Raw genomic sequence first — 23,098 nt, forward strand, 5'->3', positions numbered from 1 at the left:
GTCCTTTTTACGGACAAGGACTAGTGGTGCAGCCCATGGGCTATGGCTGTCTTTGATGATATTGGAGTCCTTCATCTCCTGGATCATTTGCTTTACGGATTGGTACATAGTTGGTGGTATAGGCCGATAACTTTCCTTGATCGGTGGGTGTGAACCTGTAGGGATGGAGTGCTTAATGATATCTACTTCTCCGTAGTCTGTAGAATGCTTACTGAAGGCACGGTGATGCTCCTTCACAATTTTCAGTCCTCCCTCCAATTGGTTTTCTGGCGTTGAAGCATCTCCCACATGAAGTTCTTTCCACCAGGGTGTACTTAAATTTTGGTCCTGTGAGTGCTGTTTCTTGGTGAGTTGCTCCGTGGTAGCTGTAGCCACACTGATGACATCTTGAAATGTAACTTGAATTAGCTGTGCAATGGGACGGTATTTTGTTAGTGTTGCACTGCTATCACTCAAGTTTAGGAGTCGAATAGGCACTTTACCTTCAGAGACGGTTACTAGGTTTCTTGCAGCTCTAACTAGAGGATGGTCTTCCAAAACAACCGACTCTGCCAGGGCTTGGTAGTCTTGACCCTGAATTCCGACTATAGCTCGGCACCACAAGAGGGTTTCGGTATTGGGTTTGAGAATCACAGGTTGATTATCTCGGATGCGGACACAGCAGATTTCTCCTTCTTCATTGATGAATCTCTGTTGCGCATTTAGTACACGGATGGTTTGTTGGATCACCTTCTTAGAAGCAGGAGAGGCAGTAGGCACTGACTGTGCAAGGCTTCCAGCATCTCAACATAACAGTTCCTGAGGACATTCATTCCTAGAACTATTGGAGGGTTATTGTTATTTTCTCTGACTTGTACCACAATAATACCTTGTCGAGATAGTGTAGTTCCTCCTACTTGAATGGTAGGTTCCCAATAACCATGTATTGGTACGGGTTTGCCGTTACTAGCAATGAGACTCAGCCAGGATTCTGGGGGCTGGGTAAACTGATTTTGGTCCCATTATTTTTCAAATGCTGCTTGTTGAATGGTAGTGACTTGGGATCCTGTGTCAACTAGGGCAACAAAAGGAACTCCATTTATTTGAAGTGCTACTTCTGGACGGGATCCTACGTATCTTGGCATCCAGTAGGGATCTTCTGGACCTATTGATTTACCTCCCAAGGGTGTCCCTTGGCCTCGGGGGTCGTACATTTAACTGCCAGCAGGTTGCTTCAGTATGGCCTGGCTTGTGACAGTATGTGCAGATAGGCCGCCTAGGAGTGTTGGTGCGGTCAGAAGGGCGTCTGTCCGAATTTATGGAATAAGTCTCTTTATAGTCAGGAGAGAAGAGTCTCCTGGAAACAGGTTTCTCGTCCTCCAGCAATAATGGCTTTTCCCACTGTTCTAACTTTTGGTGGACTTTTTCCAGACTTTTAGTCAGAAATTGGACTTGCTCAGTGAGGGCAGCAACTGCGTCAGGAATTGGAGCTTGGGTTGCCTGACTGACGACAGGTAAAGGTTTTAAAGGGGTGACCAGCTGTGCTACTGGCACTACAGCGAATCTAACAGGTTCCGTCGGTGGATTTTTCCCCAGTATACTGATAGCTAACTCCTAAAGTCTAAGAAAGTAGTACTTGGATGCTGGGCGGCTAACATTCTTAGCTGGCTCTTTAGATTGTCTGTATTGACGCCTTCAATAAATTGCTCTTTCAGGGTTTTGTCCTGATTCTCTGCCTCACGGGGGTCTACTTGGACAACAGCTCTAAGGGCTTCCTGCAAAGATAAAGCAAAGTCTCTGAGTGACTCACCCGATTGCTGTTTCTTGCTGAAGAACCTCATCTTGACCTCTGACACGGTTCTGGGTTCAAAGGTGGTGTAGAGACGTGCAAACATCTGCTCCAGTGTCCTCCTCTCTGAGCTTGGCCAGGATTTCACTTCTCTGAAAGCAGCTCCTTCCAATTGCGCAAGGAGAATCTCCATCTGTTGCTCTGGGGAGACAGGGTATAATCTGAACACAGCAAGAATTTTCTTTTTAAAGTCCCTTAAAGTGTGAACCTCTCCAGAATATCGTGGGAACCAGGGGTCCCCAAAATAATAAGGCATGGTTAAAGGCATTAAGCTTGGTGCTGCAGCGGTTGGTATTGCGCTGGGAGCGGCTGCGGCTGCCGCAGGGGGTTCACTGAAATCAGGCTGCACGTTATCTTCCTGCACAGACATGGTAACAGCAGGTGAATTATAGTTAGGCAAATCAAATGCAGTTTTAGACACTTTTTGCTCGGCGCTGCTATGGGCAACTGCTATGGCTCTTTAAGAAACTTGGTGCCGGCTAAATGCAGTGCTTTAACAGTGTTGATTTGGGTCTCTGGCAGCGCTCCTGGCTATAGACACTCCTTATAATTAGTAGGGGCAAATCGGAGTACTACTTGGGGGACAGCAAGCAATACGATCCTTTCCTCTCCATTAGTTCGCATGTGAAGTCTCGCGACTTTTGGGGTATGCGCACGTCACACTCTCCTCCCGTGCGTTGCGTCTCACTCTGATGTGGCTGCAAACCAGTGAAGGCGGCTCTGCGTTTGCATAAAGGATCGGCCTCCCAGAATTGATACAGCAATAGGTAGAACGGGCTGGCCAGACAATTTTGCATATATGGGCGGCACTAGGTTTTCCCGCTCTTCAGGGGGCGTCACTAACTTATCCACAGTGATGGCGCAGTATTTTTTAAACAAAAACACTTCCATACAACTTTCAAATACTTTAAACAGTTCTGTGGCCCAACACAGCGTGCAATGAGTAAAAGTCTCTTAAATGAAGCAAAGGGGCTTATTCTCATGCGACAGTCTTTCAAAAAAGGCGCAGGGGTTAATATCCTGTTCGTGACGCCAATAAAAATATGCAGCCAGCCAGAACCGCAGGGGCAACACGTGAGGTGCACGGTGGGCCGATGAGAGAAATAGTAGTACAGTTCATCGGTTTACTCACGGTTAGCAAAAAGCCTCCCTGGGCCGGCAGCACAGTGTTGAGGAAGACAGCATGAAATCCTCCGGGGCACGCTCTGTGGTAGGGAAACGCCAGCCTAGACGGAGGTTGAGGTGCCCTTGATGACGGCAGTGTTTAGGGTGCTTGTGGCGGCTGGGTGCTTGGTGGTATTTGTCGTGACGCCAGTACCGTTTATGGTGGTACAACCAGTTGTAGTGGTAGTATTGAAGAATGAGGTAGACAGTGGTAGGATACAACTCACAACTTTTACTGTAGCTGTTTTGAGTTGCAGCATATACATCTAGACAGAATACAGTCTCTTGATATTTAGAGGAATTTTGTTGATCCACTGTTAATAGGTTTGGTTAGGTCCTGACTCAGGCTGTGGTTCAGTAGTTCTTACTGGTAGGTGACTTTGCTTCAGGTCCCTTTTAAACCAGTGTGGTTTGATGAGGTTGCCCATGGCTAAATAATCCTTCACCTGGATTCCCAAAGGTCTTTAATGCCGGGATAGTGGCTATTATCCTTTGGTTTTAAGTCCTTGCTTGACTTTGTCCCTTCTTGGACTAGACTTTACTCCTGAGTAGTCTTGTGCGCGATCTGCACACTCTCTAAATAACAGAGACTGAACTAAACTCAACTGAACACAGATTAGACATGAGCTGGGCTAGATATTCCAGAGTGGTGCTATCCCCATCTAGTGGTGGGATGTATAAAGCACACTTTACCAGCCTATGAACAGGGATACAACAGGTGTAGCAATGCAAAATGACATGCAATACAGCAATGACAATGAAGCTATACATTTGCAGTTCCCACGTGTCCTGAGTGGGATGCTGCATTTATATTAGCTTGGAAGAAAGACGAGACAGAGGGGATATGATATAAACTTTTAAATACATAAAGTGAATCAACAAGGTAAAAGAGGAGAGAATATTTAAAAGAAGAAAAACTGCTACAAGAGGACATCGTTTTAAATTAGAAGGGCAAAGGTTTAAAAGTAATATCAGGAAATATTACTTTACTGAGAAAGTAGTGGATGCGTGGAATAGCCTTCCTGCAGAAGTGGTAGCTGCAAATACAGCGAAGGAGTTTAAGCATGCATGGGATATGCATATACGGCCATCCTTCATATAAGATAGGGCCAGGGGCTATTCATAGTATATTGGGCAGACTAGATGGGCCAAATGGTTCTTATCTGCCAACACAATCTATGTTTCTATGTTTCTAACTAAGGGGTGTGTCTGACGTACCCACCGACTGTTCGCTGGGGGTGTTTGATGTCGCTTGGGATGACCAAGTTAATTAATCAAGAACCGCTGGGTTGCTGGTCAAGACCTGACCGCTAGATGACAAAGGGAGCTCAGGCCTCTTGCTGCGACTCCTTCTGCCACTCCCCCTTACTCTGCTGCGACCTCTGCTTGCGCCCGAAACATTCAAGCCTCTGCCACTGCCACTCCTCTGTGCATGGCCTGGCACTTCTCTGCCAGACATACGTGTAGCTGAATCACACAAATTAAACAGAAATTAAAACATCCCTAAAAGCAACGAATATATTTTTCTTTTTGTACTAAAATAGTCCAATAAACGCTATCACCACAATAAACTGCAGAAATGCACTGAGAATATATTTTTTGTTGTTGTACTGAAATACGCTTTGACCAGAAAAAAACACAAAGAGTAAAGTGCGTATATTATCAGAAATAATTGCAACAATGCAGTGCGTATATATATTTTCCTTTTTTTTACAGAAATGCACCCCTATACGCTTTCACCAGAAATAACTGCAAAAGTGCGGTGTGTATATATTTTCCTTTTTTTACTAAAATACGCCCGTATATGCTTTTACCAAAAATATCTGCAACAGGGCAGTGCGTATATATTTTCCATTTTTACTGACATAGACCCCTATACGCTTTCACCAGAAATAAATGCAACAGTGCAGTGTGTATATATTTTCCTTTTTTTACTGAAATACGCCCCTACACGCTTTCACCAGAAATAAATGCAACAGTGCAGTGCGTATATATTTTTCTTGTTGAACTGAAATACACCCCTATACACTTTCACCAGAAATAACTGCAATGTGCAGTGCGTATATATTTTTTCTTGTTGAACTGAAATACACCCCTATATGCTTTCACCAGAAATAACTGTATCAGTGCAGTGCGTATATTTTTTCTTTTTTTACTGAAATACGCCCCTATATGCTTTCATCAGAAATAACTGCAACAGTGCAGTGCGTATATATTTTTCTTATTTTTCCTGAAATGCGCCCCTATTCGCTTTAACCAGAAATAACTGCAACAGAGCAGTGCATATATTTTTTTTTTTATGAACTGAAATATGCCCCTCCCTCACGGGCAGGGCCTTCTTTCCTCCTGTACCAGTTTGTAACTCATCTTGTTTATGATTAGTACAATTGTCTGTGTTATGTATGTGCACCGCTTATCATATGTACAGCGCTATGGAATGAATGGCGCTTAAATAATAAATAATAATAATAACTGCAACGTGCAGTGCGTATACAGTACAGACCAAAAGTTTGGACACACCTTCTCATTCAAAGAGATTTCTTTATTTTCATGACTATGAAAATTGTAGATTCACACTGAAGGCATCAAAACTATGAATTAACACATGTGGAATTATATAAATAACAAAAAAGTGTGAAACAACTGAAAATATGTCATATTCTAGGTTCTTCAAAGTAGCCATCTTTTGCTTTGATTACTGCTTAGCACACTCTTGGCATTCTCTTGATGAGCTTCAAGAGGTAGTCACCTGAAATGGTCTTCCAACAGTCTTGAAGGAGTTCCCAGAGATGCTTAGCACTTGTTGGCCCTTTTGCCTTCACTCTGCGGTCCAGCTCACCCCAAACCATTTGATGCCTTTTGTGTGAATCTACAATTTTCATAGTCATGAAAATAAAGAAAACTCTTTGAATGAGAAGGTGTGTCCAAACTTATGGTCTGTACTGTACATAATACAAAAACAAATACAATGAGCTTGAACTAATTGAGTGATAGACTGGTACAGAGGGGGAGAGGACTGCCCACGAGGGATTCCAATATACAAGAGAAGGAAAAGGAGGTGAGCATGGAAGCTGCTCCTATTGCTGTGTAGTGTCATGTACTTACGTGCCTGTGTCCCTGTGGAAATCCCAGCCTCTCTATGGTGGTATCGCTGGCGTCTTTCTGTTACTGTGGCAACCAGCCCTGTGATTTGGGGGCTGATTGGACTATCAAGGAGCAAGGGCATCAGGCCAATCAGGCTCTGTGACAGCATCATTTGCTTTCTGTTTGTGGGGTATTTAAACAGGAAACCGCTGGCCGTAGTTGTCTGTGATTCATCTTTTTTGCCACATAAACATGTTTTCTCTACTGTTTGTACCTCAGGATTTCTGACCGCTGATCCACTCCTGACTTAACCTTTGCCTGCCTATTTGACTACTACCCGGTCCACATTGCTGCTAGCCACGTAAGGTCCTGAGAACCGATCACCAACTTACCCAAACAACAGTCAAAGTTTCTTTGAAACCATTCCCTATGATAGCGGTGAACGCCTCGGTGCCGTTATACAGGAAGAGTGGGAGGCAAGTAAATGTCTTTGGTAACACCTCCAATAGATTGTCCTATGTGTATCTCCCACAGAACCAACTTTTCAACACAATCCGGTCCTCAGTGCTTTCCTTGGTGAGTGGAGGCTTTGATGAAATCTGTATGAGCACAGCCAGTGGATCTCTGTCCTTTCCTTTGAGTCCAGGTGAACAGGAAAATTTGGCTTTTAGGTTCAGCTCTGATCCCACTTCCATGGCAAGACCCTTTTGCTTCTAGGCAGCTATGTGGGCAGACAGGTGCTTAGAATACTCTTTCAGTCTGGTGTATGAGAAAATATACATCGGTGTCACGCTGTACAGAGTCTATTGTTTTTAAAGGAGCAAAGCAGCCTGTGCCAGATCAAGAGTTTCCTCCAAGGGGGTGCACTGCGGGATTTTTATTTTAGACCATCTTCGCAATGCAGCCCGTCGACGTGCAGAGGTCAAGCTTCTGGGAGGATACCTTGAGCTCTGAAAATGAGTGCTCCTTCGTGCCGATGACCTACTTCTTGGGGTTAACACCCCATCGGTTGGTGTTTGCATATCCTTGCATTAAATGATGTTCCCGTTCACTGACTGTAAACAGAGATATTGAAAGACAAACATATCAAACTTGCAGCCATATTTCTAGGTGCCACGTCTCCAGTCCCCTGACCAGCCATATTTACCAGCATCTGTTCCAGGGCATGAAGCAGTGGAATGACATTGTTCATCCCTTAGTCCTGGCGACTGACAAATAACATGGCCTCCGCAAAGGGTCTGAGCAAACAGCAGGTGTCACTGATTAGCTGCCCCTGGCCGACATCGAAGTTACACAGGGGACTACTCCTATCCGCTGGGATCATCAATAAATTGTTGATGGCCTTTCTCTGTTTGTACAGTCGGTCCAACATATGGAGGGTGGAATTCCAATGGTTGGAAACATCGCATATCATCCTATGTTGGGGGATGCCTTTCTGCCACCGCAGCTCAAAGAGGGTGTGCTTTGCTGTTTGAGTGGCTGAAATGCATGCAAAGTTTCCGGGCCATTTTTAGGATGTCTTGCAGATTGGTGGAAGACTTCAGGAACCGCTTGACAACCAGATTGAACACATGTGCCATGCAGGATGCATGGCTCAGTCTTCCTTGACCCAGCACCGACAAAATGTTCTTCCTGTTGTTGGTCACCATGGTTCAGATTTTGAGTTGTCGCGGAGAAAGATAGGATTTAATTTCTTGATGAAGGACACGGAACATTTCCTTCCCTGTGTGACTCCATTCGCCCAGGCAAACCACGTGCAGAACAGCATGAGAGTGATGAGAGGAGTCGCACATGGCTTGCACTACATGCCTACAACATAATTCTTGGATCTCTACATGAAAAAAATATATTTGGTGTAAATCGTGAGAGGGGCATATTTGTAGACATTGACTTCACAAGAGATACAGAGCAGCGGAGTTTGCTTTGAAATTAAAAATTTCAATACTGCGTAATTCAGCCCATATAGCAAAAGGAGGTGTACATTCACCCATACATTTTCCGAAAAAAATCCAGTGTCACATAAACTACTTTACCACTAAGTAAGTCATTCCATACCGCAAAAGGAGGTGTACATTCACCCGTACATTTTCCGAAAAAAAGTTAGTGTCACATAAAGAATTTTACCAGTAAGTAAGTCGTTCCATACCACAAAAGGAGGTGTACATTCACCCATACGTTTTCTGAAAAAAAGCCAGTGTCACAAAAAGATTTTCCTCACTAAGTAAGTCGTTCCATACAGCAAAAGGAGGTGTACATTCACCCATACATTTTCCGGAAAAAAGTCAGTGTCACATAAAGAATTCCACCAGTAAATAAGTCGTTCCATACCACAAAAGGAGGTGTACATTCACCCATACATAAAAATAAAAAAAGCCATTGTAACATAAAGAATTTCATCATTAAGTAAGTAGTTCCTTTTGCGGCATCAATTTTCCCGAAAAAAAGGCTGTGTCACATAAAAAATGTCATCGCAAAAAGGGCTTTACCACATATAACTGCACCTCTGAACGGAAAGTAGGCACTTAATTGAGAGGGGTCACACATAGCTTGCATACACTACATGCCTCTAACAGAATTCTTGCGATAATGTATTTGCTGTAAATCGCAAGAGGGGCATAGCTGGAGACATTGACTTCATAAGAGATACAGAGCAGCGGAGTTCAGCCACCTCTATTTTCTTCCCACTGTTTACTGCTCCTGAATTAAAATTGGGGAAACCAGCTTCAGCTTCCTCTGATGTGTATGCCTACGGAGTCCTTTTGTTATGGCTTTGTACAGGGATCAAGATTGGAACTCATGATCTTAAGATATTGGACTTGGACTATAAAGCAGAGGCTCTCCTGTCATGTCTTGTGTGCTGTGGAGATCGGAGCAGATAAAAACCCATGAATGTTTACAACTTAGTGAAGCGGCTTGATTTAATTGTGAATAGATGGTAAAGGCAAAGTCTGCTGGTGTGTTGTCATCATCGTCTTCATCATGTTTACTGCAGTGCACAAGGGCAATTAGGCCCAAATTTATTTAAACTTTTACAAAACACAACAGGATTTTCAACAGATAAGTGCAACGCCGGACGGCGAATATCTTCTTATTTCACCAGTAATACACGGCAAACTGGGCTTTAGAGTATAGCACTGCACCGCAGAACGACAATTAGGCCCTAATTTTTCTAATTTTAAACAAAAGCCTTTTCAACAGATAAGTGCAACGATGAACAGCAAATATATTTTTATTTTGCCAGTAATACACGGCAAACTGGGCTTTAGAATATTTCACTGCACCGCAGAATGGAAATTAAGTCCGAATTTTTTTCAAATTTTACACAAAAGGCTTTTCAACAGATAAGTGCAAAGCTGGATGGGAAATATATTGTTATTTTGCCACTAATACACAGTAAACTGGGCTTCAGAGTATATCACTGCACCGCGCAAGGGCATTTAGGCCCTAATTTATTTGATCTTTTACAAAACACAACAGGCTTTTCAACAGATAAGTGCAACACTGGACGACGAATAATTTTTTATTTCGCCAGTAATACACGGCAAACTGGGCTTTAGAATATTTCACTGCACCGCAGAACGGCAATTAGGCCCTCATTTTTTTCTACTTTTACACAAACGGCTTTTCAACAGATAAGTGCAATGCTAAACGGCGAATATATTTTTATTTTGCCACTAATACACGACAAAAAGGGCTGTAATTTTCACACTTCACCACACAACGGCTAATAAGCCCTTTTTCCCACTAATACAAGCCAAAAAATGCTTTAGAACATATAACTGCACCGCACTACTGCAAATAAAATGTAGAAATATTTCCTTGTAATAAACCCTGTTAATGCCTGTATCAAACAGCACTTGCACCCTAATAAGAACGGTTTGCTGGAATTACAGAGCTGTATGATGGCAATTTGGATCCCCAGTCAGTGCAGCAAGGTGTAATAGGATTGTTCCTATTTCCCAGGCTGTAACCTCCCCTACTGAACCCTGTTCAACAGAAATGCTGTGGAATGATTCCTCACTATCCTTTCAGTACGCCTTGAATAATCTTTCCCAGCACTTGTAAATCACTTTTTCAGCACAATGAAGTAGTTTTTTCTAACACTGTCCCTAGATCCTGCAAATGTCTCTCCCTGTACTCAGTACAATGGTAAATGGCAGAATCTAAGATGGCTGCCACTATTTATAGGGCTGGCTTGCTGCTGATTGGCTGCATGCGTGGCATTATGGGTGATCCCGCCTTACCAGAGTACCTTTCTCCATGTCCTCACACGTGCAGCAGCCATTTTAGGAAAAATTGTGATTTGTTAACACAAAGCGCAAGGGAATTCGCATTCGGTGTGAATCGAATTTTTCCTGAAATTTTGAACGAATTCCACTTTGTCAGCTTTGATTCGCTCATCTCTAGTCAATATAATTAAAATATTAGAGTTCATCCAAAAAAAGTCTTCATGGCATATAAAATGGGAAAACTTTGAGCTATGTGACATATGCCCACAATGAGGGGCATTTAGCAATGTGTTTACACCACTATTGTGGCATTAATAAGTTGTGTATTATGACGCACACCGTATTTGCACCATAATTTGCAAATTTTTGAACTTCCTGACACATTTCTAAAGTGGACAAAAAAGGGCAGGGCTTAGAGGGAGGGGCCCGCTGGATTTACTAGAACTTACACCAGTCCCTAGCTGGCATAGATTTGAGTTTCTGACGGACAGACTGCCAGAGATGCAACTAATTTGTTAAAATCCATCTGACTCCGTATGGAAATGCCAGTCAAGATACATTTCCCCCAATAGTCTCATAACTGTGTTTTACATAAAAAATATTTAATACAGCTACTTTATCCAACATAAGTTCTTAAAGGATTTGTCCATATTTTCACCTGACTTTATGTTTATCAAATGCAATTATATTAATGCAATTTAGCATATATGCATATAGTCTTTATTAAATACCTCCTATAGTTTTGTTATACAGCTTGAATGTAGATAGTGCCTTGAATGTGTTCATTACTCCTTACAAAAATATATTCTTTAGCCTTTCAATTTTGCCCAGTACCTTAGACCTGGGGGTATCTGCAATTGTTTGTTATATTATGTTTTAATGTCACCACTCTGTTCCTCCCTGCTTGGAAGGAGTGAGCTGGTCCTACTTTCTGCCAGGAAGGGGAGTTCCTGAGAGCTCCTACTCCAAGGGACTTTAACGAGTACTCCTGTGAGACCCTTACTCCAGGGAGATTGGCAGAATCAAGAACACTACTTCCAAAAAAGCTTTGGTGTTCTTAGTCAGTAGAGTGATCAGCAAAATCACAGCTTTACAGACCCTGCTGCAGATAAGAGACTATGGCTCAGACACCAATCACCCAGGCCAGTTATAGGCTAGTCTATTGCACCCTGGATATCTATATCCAAAACTGCCTGCAAATGCCATTTAATTTACACTTTACCCACTGCCATACCTCTTCTTCTGGTACCCGGAACTGCACAGTATCTACTGCTGTAGGATGTACCACCAGTTATATTTTGCACTAAGTAAGGCTACATGGACACGACCGTTGTGTGTTTTGCAGTCCGCAAACCACGGATCTGCAAAACACGGATGGCGTCCGTGTGCGTTCCGTAATTTGCGGAACGGCACGGACAGCCTTTAATATAACTGCCTATTCTTGTCCCCAAAGCGCGGACAAGAAAAGGACAGGTTATATATTTTTTTGCGGACCACAGAATGGAGCAACGTATGCGGACATCACACGGAGTGCTGTCCGCATCTTTTGCGGCCCCATTGAAGTGAATAGGTCCGCATCCGAGCCGCCGAAACTGTGGCTCGGATGTGGACCAAAACAATGGCCGTGTGCATGAGGCCTAAAGAGTAGCAACGACCTGAGAGAGTATACCTTGACACAACATCTCATCAGGGCCACTACTACTCACATCCTCTGCACCAGCTCCTGAGGGGCTCACTGCAATGGTGTGATACTTTGATCTCCTGTGCTTACAACTATTTTTCTGCCATTAAAACAATTATTGGTATGTATGCAACAATAACTTTATAAGAGAAGAATAGTATATAATGGGGGTGTCACAGAACAACAAATGTATGAAGGATACAACCATCTGGTCACATGTACGTCCTATTCACAAAGTGGAGAGAGTAGAATTCTCAGCTTGGAAAGTTAGAATTTATTTAGGATGCAGGAACCTTTCCTCTATATAAGTTGGTTGAAGCCTCCTGCTAGTTCATTTACACCCTTATTACAAGTTGACAATACTCTGTATCACTGATAGAATAAAAAAATTCGAATGGTAATTTTTTAAACTAATTGTTTGTATTGTTTTATATACATTTTTCAATTTTCCTTGTATGTTAGTCCTGATGACAGAACAGATAATGTCTCTAATTCTTGTTGTAACTATAATAATATTTTCTTAAAAAATAATAAAAAAAATATTGACTCATGTTAATAAATTATCAGCAAGAGTGAGAAATGGCATAAGCGAGAAATTTCTGACTGGGCAAGCCACCTGGTCCTGTCACTTATTACAAATGGGTTCATAAAGAAGCATCTGATGGTGAAGCATCATCTTTTATATGAAATCTGTCAGAAAAATGTGAATATCTTATCATGAGCAGATCAATCTTTATGATGCTTCTCCATAACTCACTCATCTGAAGACATGGGTCAAGAATGAAGTCAGAACCAAACATAATTGAACATACAAATAATTTTAGATTTTTATAAATATGTGTGATGAGGGAGAGAAAAATCAATATTTTATTATCGTGATGAATAGAGAACAGAACATTGTGATTTAAAGCTGCACAAGGGCCAATTTTTTGGGGGGAAAAAGCAAAGTGAATTAAAAAGTAAGACTTACTGTAGATTTAAAAGTGAATATCAGAATGTACAGAAGTATTGGCAGTATTTACAAAAAAATAAAAATACATTCACGTTATGCATTGAGTACCATTTTACGCCTGGATATGTAATTTGCCACAGTGTGCTGTTATACCGTAAGACCTCACTTTATCTTGCTCTGCTGTAAAGAACTTACACGATTGTGGTCCAGCATTTCTTTATAGGCCCATTAATGTAATATTTACACAGAAGACACCTGGCCAGCCAAATAATAGATGTAGTTACTGATATCGCCGTTTGCTCCTTTGTCTCGTTCTCACAACCGAAAACGACCGCCAGAAGTACAATCAGGAAATCCTTGGTGTAGTGTGCGTGGATGTGTGCGCAATTCCTCCAAAATAACATCACAGAGACGTTCTCAAGTAGGTTCCAATAATGTGCTTGCTTTCAACAGCTAGGCGAGGTTTATTTATACCAGAAGATGGGAGGCGGTCTTACAATCATGACCAATAGGTAGACAGGTTATGGTATGAAATGATTGGCTGGAAGGCGGTTTTACAACCATGACCAATGGGGAGACAGGTTATGGTAGAAAATGATTGGCTGGAAGGCGGTCTTACAATCATGACCAATGGGGAGACAGGTTATGGTATGAAGTGATTGGCTGGCGAAGATGTGAATGTTCACGCGAACTTATGTTCGCGCGTTCGCACACTTATTCGCTGTCACGGCGGGGAGTGGGGGAAACCTCCCACCGTGCAGTAAGGAGGCAAAAAGGGGCTCAGCCTGGCCAAAAGGAGAAATAAGTGAGAAGGTCACCTCCTACAACATCCCTGTTCTCTCCCTACCTCCCCACCGTATGAGCGGACCCCGATGGTGGGACGGCTCATACCCTGGATACCTAATATCCTGAGTCGCCCTGGAAATCCCTCACTTAGGAGCAGGGGAGAGACGACCTGTTCATCCCAGTAATGGAGGAACAGGAGTCTCTATCTGAGGCCAGGCTGCAAGGAAAGGGGAACACATACAGCTATAGAGATGGCAGGTAAGCGACACCCATAACACACTTACCTGCCACAGACACACTGACTGGAACCCGTGCACAAGTGCTGGTGTCCACACCAACATTAGAGGACACGGCACACACCACAAACCACACAGGAACCCAGGACACCATAGCTGCAATAACTTGAGACAGGGGAATGACTAGTAAACATGACACCAAACACAACCAGACATGTAACACCAAGCTAGACATTCAAACACCCTGCACATAACCCACTCCATACATATAGGGACAAAAAGAGAAGGAGACACCGGGATGACATAGAACATCTTTGACCACAAGGGTGGCCCTCACTGGAAAGATAGTAAAGCCAGGAGCAGAGAACCACCAGCATACACCAAGGCTGGAAGAACTCAGAGCTTCAGGCATCCAGCAGAGGCTAAATAGCCCAAGCAGCTACACCCACACACACATCAACCCAGTGTTCACAACACACTAGGAAGGGAGTTAACCCTTCCAACACCATACAAGGGAAGTGCACACACAAACAAACTAAGCAACATGTTACCACCGGTAACAGCATGCGTGGCAACCTTGTCACGGCAATCACCCAGAAGGCCGAGACACTGCCACCGCATGCTCTCACAGCAACACGTTGCCGCGGGCAACCGCAAGTGTGGCAACCGTGTCACACCGCAAACCAAAGGCTGTGACATTCGCGCCCTTTCCGTTGCCGCGCTTATCCTCGTGGATGAAGAAACCTTTGTTCGACGGTCCCCATCCCTCCTGCCTCAGCCGGCGCCATAATACTGGTATCCTGCAGTAATACCAGGCCGGGCAAAAATCAGCTACAGGTCAGGACGACCAGACCATCGTGCGAAAGTTTCTGCGCGATGCGAATGCGAACGAATCTGCGCATCTCCATAGGATAGATGGCGACCATATGGCGAACAATAATTTTTCCACAACATTACGTTAAGGGCACCCTGAAGGCAATATGTTAGTGCCTGAGATACTACTGTTACTGTTTCAGGCTCTGTGTATATTCCTACTTCAAATGTTTGAACCAACCTGTGTGACTCTATTCTAGTCTTGTAAAGCACCCTATGACTTTTGTCTGGCTCAGGGTTTGATACATATATCATTTTCCACTATAGTCAAATCCAATACACTACTTCATGACTATCTGAAATACATGAAACATTTTGGATATACTAAAGTAAATCAGGCATAGACTAGGTCTCCAAAGAAGACATATATCATGTCCTATGAGGGACCACTGCACTGGACATCTCCTCTACTGCAGGTCCCTCATAGGACATGAACCCATTATAAGCCTCTTTATATGTCCTCTATGGAGACTTACTCTAAACCTGAGAAAAGGTTTAATACTGCACTTGCTTAGTGTACTTTAAAACCATACTCTCTTCTGTACCAATTATGACCACCCGTGATGTAGAGATAACACTTCCTTTCATAACTGCGCTTCAACTTATATCCTTCTAGATGATTTTATTAAGGGAATAAGCCAGGGAAGAACCATTTTTCACCCAAGGCTTCGGCCCAGCAGTGTATGTAATTGTAGTCTCTGGACAAAGAATGTTATGGAAGTGGACTAGGCTCCATAGTAGTGTCCGATCTTGGCTATTACGACTGATGCTCCTATTTAACTGGCAATAACAATTCGTGTGTGTGCTGGGTGTTGGACTTCCTCTAATCTCATAGTGATGACCTATCTGATAAATAGGTCATTTACAATATATGTTGATTCCAGAAAACCCCTTTAAATCATCACATACAGTATGTACTGGATAGGGAATAACTGTTAGAATGATGAAGGTTCAACCACTGTTCGCATGAACATGGGTCCCATGTCACCCATTTGGAGTGGTGGTCAAGCATGCATGCTGTCTCTCCATTCAAACTGTGGTACTATTGGAGATATCCAAGCTCTGTAGTCAACTATTTCAAGCAGCCTCATAGAGATAAGGTGCTCCATTCATATCGGGAATGCGACCCCCTGTTCTCGTGGTCATTGGGGGTTCCAGCATTTGGACCCTCATTGATCTAAAAATGATCCCCTATCCAGTAGATAGGGGATGACTTGCTGTACTGGAATACCATTTTTAAGCAGGTCCAATAATGTCCACACCTTTAAATATGGACAATTTTACATGATGCATATCTCTGCTGTTAATACAATAAAATAATATACTAAAATACAGTAACATAATACAGTAAAATACAATAAAAATATAGTAAAATACAGTAACATAATATAGTAAAATACAGTAAAAGAACTGAGTAAAATACAGTAACGTATAGTAAAATAATATAATGCAATACAGTAAAAATAATACAGTAAACTACCTTAAAATAAAGCAAAATAATATAGCAAAACACAGTAAACTAATTTCTAGTAAAATGAATTGCAGACATTTAAGCTATGGTACAGTATATTTCTATATCAAATACATTTTAACAGGTGCTATAAAAATAGGATGCTTCCTGGTGTATTGACATATTGCTTGCCTCCTCGTATCACCACCTGAGGACTAAATAATACCTTGCAGCAGGTATCGTATTATTTATACCTAAGTGGGAGATGCACTTTTCTGACATGCATGAATCCACAGAGACAGAATGAAATATCAAAATAGATATGTTAGTAAAAGTGCGCCAGAAAACCAGTAGGTGTTTTATAATGCACGGTCAGTGCTGAGCGTATGACAGGTGAGAGGAAAAGATGTGGGAATATTCTCTTATACAGAAAATAAGCCCTGTCAAAATCTCCAAATATTTCAAGGATGAGTGCAGTTTCTGAAATGGTGATCCTGCTGTAGGCAGAACTAGGGTTTTATCATTTAATTTTGCCTTTTATTGTCACTCAATGTATTCAGTTTATTCTTAACTTACCAGCGGTCCCGAAACTTGAAGTTGCATAAAGAGGAGCTGTCACCTCTCCTGACTTGCCTGTTTTAGTAACTACTTGCATTCCCCGTGTAATAACAATTCTGGGGCATCTATTCTTATGACCCTGTTGTGCCATTCCTTTATTATTCCTGCAAGAAGTTATGAATTAATTACTAGCAGTTTGTAATGAAGGTCCAGATGGGTGTTACCAGTTGGGGGGGGGGGGGGGGGGTGTCCCTGAACAGTCTGACCCTGCCAGCCTTGATTGGATATTTTCAGACTGTGCAGATACACTGGCTATGTTGACCGAAACAAATCAATGGAATAGAAGAGACGCGGCACTCACCAAAGGTCTTGCGATTAATGGTTGCTTTATTGCAGATCAGATGGCATGCTGCGCAGGCAGGGGAGCGGGATGGCCACGATGTGCTTCAGCGGTGACGGCCGTTTCACGCAGAAGTCGCGCTTCCTCAGACCGGTCGCGCTTCCACATAGCCGGTCTGAGGAAGCGCGACTTCTGCGTGAAACGGCCGTCACCGCTGAAGCACATCGTGGCCATCCCGCTCCCCTGCCTGCGCAGCATGCCATCTGATCTGCAATAAAGCAACCATTAATCGCAAGACCTTTGGTGAGTGCCGCGTCTCTTCTATTCCATTGATTTGATTCCCCTTCACCACGCTGAGCACCACTATTCCGGTCATCAGGGGCAACCGCAGGTCCACGGATCCTTGACAGATGCAAGGGGCTTATAGGTGATTTACAAGCGTAGTGCCGCTGTTATTCCTTTTTCCTCTCATTCACCATTTTATGTTGATGGAAACATTGAAATAAATTATGGCTTTTGAAATGCGGAGTTGCAAATATAAAATATAAAAATTGCTGTGGCTTTAAGTACCAAACTAGACTGCTTCCTCATAGGGTTAACGAGAATGTATTATCAGAAAATTAAGCATTTTATTATAAATTTGTTTTTCATTTTTAGTGATGATGTACACCGACCACTAGAGCAGACACAATAATCTGATGACACCTGCTTTCTGTGGTTTACTTGTCAGCTTTGCTGTATAGAATGAGACAGTATATACAGAGTCATTTCATAATCATTATAGTGTGGGGAATTAAAAGAAAGCTCTATTGTACTGGTGAAGACCTGAATAACAGTAGATGCAACAGTATACACACAGATAAGTCTCTAAATACATCTCCCATTCACTCCCTGGTGTCGGAGGAAGGGGTCGTTCTCCATCTCCTCCTGGAAATTACATTTATCTGTTGGTTGGCTTCCATACTGCCTTAAAACATACTGCTGACCTCTCTATAGAGACAATACATTTGGGTGGCTCTAAGGCAGATAGTCTGTGGTACACATTGTTTTCAGTGGGTTGTTGGTGTTGGGGGAACTTATAACAGGTTTACACTTTGTTTCGGCAAAGCTTCATCATATTCAGACTTAAAAACAATATTTGAAAGAATATAAGTGGAAACTCCCATGGAGCACATTTTTCTCTTGTCCTGTGAAGTGCTTTATTAAGGTACTTAAAGCTGAGATATTATTATGAATATATATTTTACATTATGAAGATTGTCTCCAGGGAGTTTTCATTTAATGCAATTCATGCATATTCAAACTAAATTACAGCAAAATCGGTGATTATACCTTTTCAATGGTTCAGATCCTCACAAAGTGAAGAATTTCAGCTTCTTCTTTCACCCTTTTTTGCTTTTATTATAATTAATTAGCCTTTTTTTGTAAATTGCAATCAGCAATATAAAGTGCTTAAACAATGATGCTACAGAATTACACACCTGAAAGAAGCTTTAGAGTGTCGTTAGAATAGGAGACAGTGTGTGCCTGCCATCGTTAGAGAGTTATTGAGGCAGATTTACTATTGAAAATAGACTAGCTTTTTGGTAAATTTTGCGACAAAAATTGGCACGCATGCTTTGTTTCACATTTATCAAATGTTTTGCGCCCTTTTCTAAGCTTTTTCTGCCTCGTCCAACCTTCACCGATTGGATATTGATGACCTATCCTGAAATTTGGCCTCTGCACCCACTATAGCTACGCTCCTGACGCTGTGTCAGTTGGAGAGTCAGAGTGTCAGTCACAGGACACAGCTGAGGAACCTTCTGGTTAACTGACTAATACAGTAAGAAGATCACCTTCACTACAATTTACATAATGTGCTTTCCTAACAGGCGAAAGTAGAAGCATTTTTGTTGAAGTGAATCTTTAAAGGGGCTGTCCAGCCGTTAATATTGATGACTTATCGTCAAGATAGGTCATCGATATCTAATCGGTGGGGGTCCGACACCTGAGACCCTTGCCAATCAGCTTTGAGATGAGGAGGCAGTGCTCCATGCCAGTGCCATTTTCTGGTTCTTACACTACACGTCGTCTCCTGTGGAGCGGTGGCGTAGTGTAATTACAAGTACTTGCTCTAGTCACTTGAATGAAGTGATTACTTGTATGGTTTTACGGCCTTGACCCTTACGCACAGAGATTGTTCCAGATTCTCTGAATCTTCGGATGATGTTCTGCACAGTTGATGATGATAGATGCAAAGTCTTTGCAATTTTTCGCTGGGTAACACCTTTCTGATATTGCTCCACTATCTTTCTGCGCAACATTGTGGGAATTGGTGATCCTCTACCCATCTTGGCTTCTGAGAGACACTGCCACTCTGAGAAGCTCTTTTTATACCCAATCATGTTGCCAATTGACCTAATTAGTGTTAATTGGTCTTCCAGCTCTTCGTAATGCTCAAATTAACTTTTTACAGCCTCTTATTGCTACTTGTCTCAACATTTTTGGGATTTGTTGACACCGTGAAAATTTGAATCAACTTATTTTTCCTTTAAAATGATACATTTACTCGGATTAAACGTTTGATCTGTCATCTACGTTCTATTACAAATAAAATATTGACATTTCCCATCTCCACATCATTGCATTCAGTTTTTATTCACAATTTGTTTAGTGTCCCAACTTTTTTGGAATCCGGTTTGTATTCCCCCGTCCAGCGTGCGGGGTCCTGTACTGCTGCCAAGGTTCCTTTTTCTCTGCCCCAGGTGTGGCAAGAGATATAAGTATTGGAGATAAAAAGTAGTGTTTTTTCTGAACCTGTTTGCAAACCACTGGCCTGCGCGCCAAAATACTTTTTAAAAGACGATGTTTTAATATGACTCAACATATGCTTTCATTGTCCTGATGAAGAGGGCTGTGCGCCCTTGAAACGCGTTGACAAAAGAATAAATAGCTACTTTCCTTTTTTACAATATTACATGAGAACTTGCCTTCTATTTTCAGCGCCGTTAAAAAAGGTTCAGAAAAAACACAACTTTTTTTTTATAAAGGGAATGATGTGAGTGATATCAGTACACCTTTTCACTTCATAAGACACACTGGACCATAAGACGCACCTAGTATATAGACGAGGAAAACAAGAAAAAAAAAATCATTAGACCTTAAATCAGACCCTCATTCCTTCTTAGACCTCATATCAGAGCCCCATCAGACCCCCTTTTCTCCTCAGACCTCATATCAGACCCCCATTTCTCCTCAAACTTCAGATCAGACCCCCATCAGGCCCCCTAAGACCACAGATCAGCCCTTTCTTAATATCCAACTTATGTCTTTGGTGCAATGAGGGCGTCACCATTGTTCTTGTTGCCTCTAAGTTCCACTCCTTTCTGTGGCCAGCTCCTCCTTGCCTGCTTTGCCACTGCCTGGCCCTGTCAATCAAAGCAGCGAAGCAAAGGATGACCATAGAAATAAGTGGAGCTTAGGTGCAACAATAGTAATGGTGATTGCACCAAAGACCTAACTTGCATATTAAGAAAAAGTACCATATTTCGGGAACGGAGCCTCGGATCAACAAAAGAAAAACTGCATTTTAATCAGGTGAACCACAGCTATGTGTCTAAGCAATTGGATAGGGAGGTCGCTGGTGACGGATTCCCTTTAAAGAAAAAAACATAAATAAATGATTTTAACAATAGTGGAAGTTTTCTTTACTGCTCTAATTGAGCTAAAGACAATGGGTAGTTCTAGGTAAGAAACTAGAAGACAAACCATCACTTAACAGACTGAGTGACACTATCAGAATGGCACTGTATGTTAATAGCTTGGCAGTCGTTGTCTTATAGTGTAATGGTGAAGCTACATCTGTATATCTCTCAGTTACCCAATCCTTTTCTCATTTGCGGGTCAATTTGTAATCAATCTGTCCTTGTTGTAACCGAAATCAACTAATTATACAATGACTTTCTGCTGAATCCACTATGTGTAGATACACAACAGCTGAGAAGAGATGCAGGATAAAGTATAAGGGATAGAATGAACATCAGCATTAGCCTTTGTTAAGATGTTGAGATATGAGGTGGATTTAAGACTACCTTAATCTCCAGCCTTCTTAAAGTCAAACCTATACCAACAATATAAGTTTATTGCAAGGGGGACCCTTAAGTCAACATCATCCCAATCAGCTGATCATTAGTGTGACTTTTTTTTTTTTTTTTTAGAGAAAGTTTTTTTTTGGTGAAGGACCATGAGTAATGATCTAATTCAACTTATTCACCATTGCCTATCATTCTCTGTTTATTCCTGTTCTTTTATTTTATCCACTAATTGCACAAACACTTCAATGGTCTACTAGGTGGCCTCCTACTCCGTCCTCCCCCATCTTGACTTTGCTTGCCCTGTAAGTAAACTTGTGCACCTTTGCATACAAATTTGCTCTAATTAGCTCTAATTTGTTAAAGACCTCCAATTTCTCAAAAAACAAACAAATTGAATGCAATCATGACATGCTAGCAAAACCCATGACAAGCTGCAACTCACAACACAACCACTGGGTGGCCACACGTAGGCACATATAGGATAGACATCTCATGGCAGAGTATCATGTGATCATGATTTTTTTTTTTTAATCTCTTGGGGACCTCCACCATACATGTACAGCAGAATTCGCCACTTTAAAGATAGTGCCCACTTGGGTGTGCAGCGGATGCCACAGCTGCAGGGTTTCTGCTGTTTCAAACAGCAGAGACCCGAGGCGGATGTATGTGATCAGCCCTGTGGCTGATCACATGCATTTAACCCCTCAGATTCAGTGGTCAAATGTAATTATGACTATACGCTCCCTAACTGTAACATCGTTCCATGACTGAGATTGGGGAACCTGTTAGGGTATAGTAATAGCCCAAAGCCTCAAGCAGGCTTTAGTAGCTATTACTAGCATATACCAATACTGGCAGCGCTGTATTGGTATATTGTAAATGGAGTCTTCTATGTTGGCTATTTAAGCATCACAGAACAAAATTGCCATTCTAATTATTGCCAGTTATAGTCACCCAGGGTCACAAAAAAAAAAAAAAAAACACCCCAACATAAAAATAAAAATACATAACCAATAAAAAAATACACATCATGGGCATTGCCGGGTGGGAAAATGCCCATACTATTAAAATATAAGAATACTTATCCCATATGGTGAATGGCATAGCGGCAAAAATCTAAAATGGCCAATTCGCAATTTTTTTGCCATTTCAACTCCCCAATTTTTTTAAAATAAAAATTGATTAAAAAGTTACACACACCAAAATTGTATTACTGAAAAGTACAGATCACCCCACAACAAATGAGCCCTCATACAGCTCCGTACTCATAATTACAAAAAAGATATAGGGGTCAGAATACGGAATTATTTTAAAAAATAATTTCCAGTATTAAAAAGCAAGAAAAACTATACAATTGTGGTTTCTGTGTAATCACACTAAGGCCTCAGTCAGACGGACGTAGTGTTTTGCGGATCTACAAATTGTGGATCTGCAGAACACGGACACATGCCATGTGCGTTCAGCAATCTGAGGACATGGCTGCAACCATAATAGAAAATGCCTATTCTTGCCCCCAATTGCGGGCAAAAATAGGACACGCTCTATCCTTTCTGTGGTGCCCCGGAATGGAACCATGGATGTGGACAGCACACGGTGTGCTGTCCGCATCTTTTGCGGCCCCATTGAAATAAATATGTTCTTCAAAGTTGCGGAACGGGGGTGCGGACCGGTTCATATGGCCATCTGAATGGGCCCTAACCTGGAGAATGTAGATAACTAATCAATTTTGTTGCATAGAGAACGCCGTAAAAAAACAACAACCCATAAACCTGTGGCAGTATTGTTTTTTTTCCCCAAATCCACCGGATTTAGAATTTTTTTTTAGCTCCCCACTACATAAT

The sequence above is a fragment of the Bufo gargarizans genome, chromosome 4, assembly GCF_014858855.1.
Source record: "Bufo gargarizans isolate SCDJY-AF-19 chromosome 4, ASM1485885v1, whole genome shotgun sequence".
Lineage (NCBI taxonomy): Eukaryota > Metazoa > Chordata > Amphibia > Anura > Bufonidae > Bufo > Bufo gargarizans.